The sequence below is a fragment of the Spermophilus citellus genome (assembly GCF_964194105.1).
Source record: "Spermophilus citellus genome assembly, chromosome: 13".
Classification (NCBI taxonomy): Eukaryota; Metazoa; Chordata; class Mammalia; order Rodentia; family Sciuridae; genus Spermophilus; species Spermophilus citellus.
In genome coordinates this window covers 55569483-55575482 of record NC_138193.1, presented here as the reverse complement: position 1 = coordinate 55575482, position 6000 = coordinate 55569483, and the positions used below count along the sequence as shown (strand labels likewise).

The 6000-nt window shown below is 44.4% G+C and overlaps 1 pseudogene across 1 annotated transcript; it reads right to left on the bottom strand.

Annotated features, from left to right (window-relative positions):
* Positions 1-435: 435 nt before the first annotated feature.
* LOC308632784 (exosome complex component RRP41-like) lies at positions 436-1025 on the bottom strand (annotated as a pseudogene). Its single transcript has one exon. The product of its transcript is annotated as an exosome complex component RRP41-like (transcript).
* Between the last annotated feature and the right edge of the window lie 4975 nt (positions 1026-6000).

The window sequence follows — 6000 nt, the reverse complement described above, 5'->3', positions numbered from 1 at the left end:
GCTCTGGGCCGGCCATGTCTTCTCAGGTTAGCTTGTTGTCATTCTGTGACCTGCATTCACTCATCTGTAGGTTCTGAATGCTTGCGCACGACTCCTTCCACAATAATAAGGAGGTCACGCAGGCGAACCTGTGCATAGAAGCACTCTGAAAACGATTCCTGTTTGTCTTCCTTTCCTCTCCTTTCTTCTTTTGTCTCAGGTATGAGGCAAAAGAGTATTTGTAGTTCAGTACCATCTAAGTTTTCAGATATCTAATGTTGCCCAGGCTGGCCTCCAACTCCTGGGCTCAAAGGGTCCTCCTGCCTTAGCCTCCTGAGTGACTGGGACTAGAGGTATGGGCCACTTGAAACTAATTGCTTAAAGCAACATTTTGTTGTTGTTGTTGTTGTTGAGCAGAGGAGCAGGACTTTATTCTGGACATAGGTGGCTGGGTGCTCAGTCCCCCAGGAAGATAGATGCCTCGCGCACATGGTCCAACAAGGTGTGCACACCTCTAGAGGCTTGGCCAGCGGCCTCTAGCACCTGCTCCCAGTGGCCCTAAAGCAGCCGGGCATCCATTTCAAGCAGCGCAATCTGGCCTGAAGCTGGCAGCAGGGCCAGGGCTAGTTGGGTGGGGACCACCAGCTGCTTCCTCCACATGGCTGAGGTCTGCCAAGGCTGTGCCTTCTACAAAACTAGCTGAACACGCGCAAAGTCCCGCATGGGTATCCCAGCATCCAACGGCCAGCGTGGCTGCATTCACCCAAGCTGGGTAGGGTCCACCATCAGCCTGCAGCACCTGCACATAGATGTCAATCTGGGATCGTGGGCGCAGCTGAGTAAGAATGGCTGCCTCAAAGGTCTGGTGCAGCTGTAGGCCCATTTCACAGGTCTCCCTGTGGCCTCCGCTTGCGCTCACCTGGGCTGAAGGTTGCTACACTATACTGACAGTTCACCAGAGCCCAGTCAGGCAGAATTTGAGACCTAGAACCCGGGATCTCCCTGGAACCCTTATTTGGAATCATCTCCTCTCCCTCCACGTGCATTCTTTCGGCTTTGCAGAAGTGCCATGTGCGTTTCTACCCATTGCCTTCATCCTGGCTTCTTTCACCTAGAAAGTTGGGCTCCTGCATTAATGTGCTCAGCCATTAAAAATTATCTCTGTGTTGGGGAGGCACTGTTACAGCGTAGAACGTCGCAATAAAATCAGACAGTTTTATTTAAAGTCGCTGCTCTCAGAGAGTTTATGTTCCCGTGGGAAGACAAACAAGTAAGATTAAGTAGAACTGACGTTCGGGGTGGTAGACACAGAAAGGCTACAAAGCCTGTTGTGGCCTGGAGCGGCAGCATCTCAAATGTGACATCGGAGTAGAACTGCGGGGAAGTGACCGAATGGGCGAGAGCCTGGCATGATGAGGAATAGGGGAGTGCAGGATGCAGGAGACAGGGCATACCCAGGGATGCACCTTAAGAACTTGGGCATTTACTCAGCCCATATGCGGCATCGAGCATTTGCTGTGTAAACTGGAGGCCCACCTGGATCTTGCCCAGCTCCCCAGTGCGACGACCTTCCATCCAGTAACCCTGCTCACACAGGAGCTCTAGCCCTGCTGTGGGGCTGGCCCAGCTCTCTGTCTAGCCTGATTATATCTCTTGACACATAAAAATCATTTTACAAAAATCCACCACTCATTTGTGATTTAAGTTAGGAATAGAGAGGAACTCTACAAGTTAGGAATAAAGATGAACTATCTCAATTTGATAAAAAAAAAAAATCTATAAAATATAGGGACCAGCATACTTAATGATGAAAAGCCTGAATGCTTTTCTCTAAGCTTGGGAACAAGGTAAGGATGTTCATACTCCCACCCTTATTTAATATAATATTTAAGTTTTAGCAACTGTAATAGAAAAGAAAGAAAAGGAGTATAGATTGGGGCAAAGAAAGAAAAATCGACATTTGCAGATGACATACACATATAATTCTGTGTAGAAAATACCAAGGGATCTCATACAAACAAAAACAGTCATTCTAAAACACTCCACCAAGTTTGAAAGATCAACACACAGAAATCAATTGCACTTCTATATACTAACAATGAACATATGGAAACTGAAATTAAAAATATAAAACCTCACTAGTGCAATATATTAAAAATAGGACAATGTGAGGAGAGTAGCACATGAGAACTCAGCTCAGTTTTTCTGTAAGCCTGAAACAGCTCTTTAAAATAGTCTATTAATTTAAAAAAAACACACACTGAGCACTTATAATCACTGCAAGGGAAATTAAACACACACACACACACACACACACACACACACACACATATATATATATATATATATTGAAAACATGTGTATTATCTGTATGTTGAAAGATGCTAAATGCTGATTACAGAAATCAATGAAGATCTTGATAAATAGAATGGCATACCATGTCCATGGACGTCAACATACTGATAACATCAATTCTCCCCAAATTGATTTAAAGGTTTGATAAAAGTACTATATAAATTCCAGCAAGGTTTTTGTTCACATATGCAAGCTTATTACAAAATTTAAATGGAAAGGAACAGGCTCTAGCATGGCTAAAATAATTTTTTAAAGGAAGAATGAAGTAGGAAGACTCACACTACTTGATCTTAAGGCTTACTAAAAAGAAACAAAATCGGGGCTGGGATTGTGGCTCAGCAGTGGAGCACTCGCCTAGCACGGACGGGACCCGGGTTCAATCCTCAGCACCACATAAAAATAAAGGCATTGTGTTGTGTCCATCTACACCTAAAAAATACATTAAAAAATAAAGAAACAAAATCAAGACAATGTGATATTAGCAAATGCATAGACATGTAGATCCAAGAAAAGAAGAGATTCCAGAAATAAATCCATGAAAAAATACCCAGCTGGTTTTTAACAATGATGCATCCAGGTGCAGTGGCACACATTTGTAACCTCAGTGACCCAGGAGGATACAGAAGGATAAGGCAGGAGGATTACAAATTCAAGACCAGTCTCAGCAACTTAGAAAGACTCTAAGCCAGTTAGTGAGATCCTGTGTCAAAAATAAAAAGGGATGTAATTGAGTGGTTATGCAATCCTGGGTTCAGTCTCTAGTACCAAAAAATAAAATAAAAAACAAACAAAGAAAGAAAATTCAAAATCAGTTTGATAGAGGACAAGTAGCCTTTTCAACAAATGATGCTGGAATAGTCTGATATCCACAGATTGAAAATAAAAACCAAGAAAGAACTTCAACATAAGTCTTACATCTTTTAAAAATTAACACAAAGTGGATCACAGACTTAACTGTAAAATATTAAACTACAGAACTTTTAGGAAAAAAATAGAAAATTTTCAAGAGCTAGGGCTAGGCAAAGGTTTCAGACTTCACATTAAAAGATCAATCAATAAAAAGAAAATTGATAACTAGGACCTGATAAAAACTTTCAAACTTTGCTTTCCAAAATATCCAGTTAACAGGATGAGTATTCAAATTACAGAATGGGAAAAAAGCATTTGCAAGCCTCACATACAACAAAATACTAGTTTCTAGAATATTTTTTAAAATCCCAATATTTAGCAGAAGAAAAAAAAATGAATTAGTAAATGAGTAAACACTTTTTGCCACCCACCACAGTTTGGATGTTGAATGCCCCAAAGATTCATGTATTAAAGGTTTGGTCCTCAGGCTGTGGTGTCACTAGAAGGAGGTGTAACCTTTAGAAGGTGGAGCCTAGTGGAAGGTGGTTAAGTCACTGGGGCTGTATCCTTGAAGAAGATATTGGGACCCTGGCCACTCTTCTTTCTTTTTCTTTGCCTTCCAGCTGCCATGAGGTAAACATAATCTCCTCCACCACATGCTTCTGCCATCATGTACTGTGCCACCACAGGCCCAAAGCAACAAGACCCTAGGCTGAAACCATGAGCCAAAATTAACCTTTCCTCCTTTTAAGTTAGCTATCTCAGGTATTTTGTCATGGTAACAAAATTTGTTTAACATATCACCCAAGATGATTTACAGATATCACATAAGTTCATGAAAGTAGGTTTGACCTCACTAGCCATTAGGGAAAAGCAAATTAAAACCATAACGAAATACCACAATAAAATCATCAGAATAACTAAAACTAAAATAGTTGTAATGCCAAACGCTGGTGAAGATGTGGAGAAACTAGGTCTCTCATACATTGCTGGTGGGAATGGAAAAGAGCAAAGCCACTTTGGAAAACAGTTTGATAGTTTCTTATAAAATTGAACATTCCACTTCCATATGACTCAGCACTTACACTTTTGGACATTTATCCCAGTGAAATAAAACTTAAAAAAAAAAAAAGCCCACAAAATATCCCATTCACAAATGCCCATTGCAGTTCTATGTGTAATAGGCAAACTGTAAACAACCCAATAGTCTCCCAGTGAGTGAATGGTGAGACAAACTGGAGTACATGTACACTGTGCAATACTACTGAGCAACCAAAAGAGACCGGAAAAGATGCAATGGATGCCTTGGTTGGCTCTTAAAGGCATTATTCCATCATGCTGTGAAGGAAAAAATAAAGTCAAATCATTGCACACAGTGTGATTCATTAATATGACCTTTTCGAGAAGAAAAAAATTATCTATATGGAAACCAGGTTAGTAGCTACTGAGAGCCAACTGAGAAGAGGGGGAGGTTTTGGAATTGTGGTGGTTCCATGAATCCCCATGTGATATTGTACTCTGAGTGTGCATGGAGTCATTGAGGGAGACTAGGTGAAGGGTACACAGGACCTTTCGTGTACTAGGCTTTTCTGTTGTAAATCAATAATATGTCAAAATGAAAATCACCTGCACACGCGCCCACACGTGCGCACACGCGCCCACACGTGCGCACACACACAGTCCTGCAGCCCTGGGATGCGCAGCAGGGTTTGTTTAGAAGGAGAAGCAGCTGTCATCAGAACAACTCAAACAACCTCACGTGAAGCAGCAGGGAATTCACTAAGAGCGTCTCCATCTTAAGATGTCACTGGGTGCCTGGTCTCTGCTGCACCCCAGCACGTGACTTCAGCAGCCTGGGCTCCCCCACCCACCCCTGCCCCGGTGCTGGCTCTGCCCCGCTGCAGCCTTAGCTGTACCCTGGAGTACTTTCAACCCCAGCTGTCCCCCCCCACCACCTTCCCCTCTACCTTGGATTGCCAATCCCACACCATGGTGACTAATCAGAGGAGATCATCTTTCTGGCCAGGGCAGGCATGGACTTCAAAGTGGGCCCATCAGCCAGGCCTGGTGGTGCACACCTGTAATCCAGGAAGATCAGAGGTTGAGGCAGGAGGTTCAAGAGTTCAAAGCCAGCCTCAGCAATTTAATGAAGCCCTTAGCAACTCAGTGAGACCCTGTATCTAAATAAAATGTTTTTAAAAGGGCTGGGGATGTGGCACAGTTGTTAAGTGCCCTGGGTTCAATCCCAGGTACCAAAACAAAACAAAAACAAACAAACAAACAAAAAACAAATTGGGCCAATCAGAGTCCTCACAGAGGCTGCCTGAGGGCCTCTGCTGTTGTGGGCTCAGAGAGTCCCAGGGAAGAATTTGTGTGACGGAAAGCCATGCCAGTACGTTAGGTCTACGCCAGGCAAGGCAAGATGGCCTCCGTGGGTGTGGACCAACCAGGAAGGGGTAGGGTGTATATCCAAGCAACCACTTCTCAAGCACCCCTGCCTCTCAGACACCCATATTCTCTCCCAGAGAGAATGCATCCCCAGGTAGGCCAGCACCTGGGCCACGTGGCTCCTGCCAGCAAGGAACCTCCAATCCGCCTGCCCCATGCCTCAAATGGCCTCCAGGGCAGACCCAGCTCCCCCAGCGGGCAGTGGGCCGAGCGTCCTGCTTCATGGAAGCCCATATGGGATCCCCTGTCACTCACCTGCTATGTGGGAGGGGGAACCAGTTGGAGGCAGCGGGGACACCAGGGCTTGGGGAAGAGAGTGAGGGTCCTCTTGGCAGGGAGGGCCCAAGGCTCCGTGGGCTGGAATGGGGT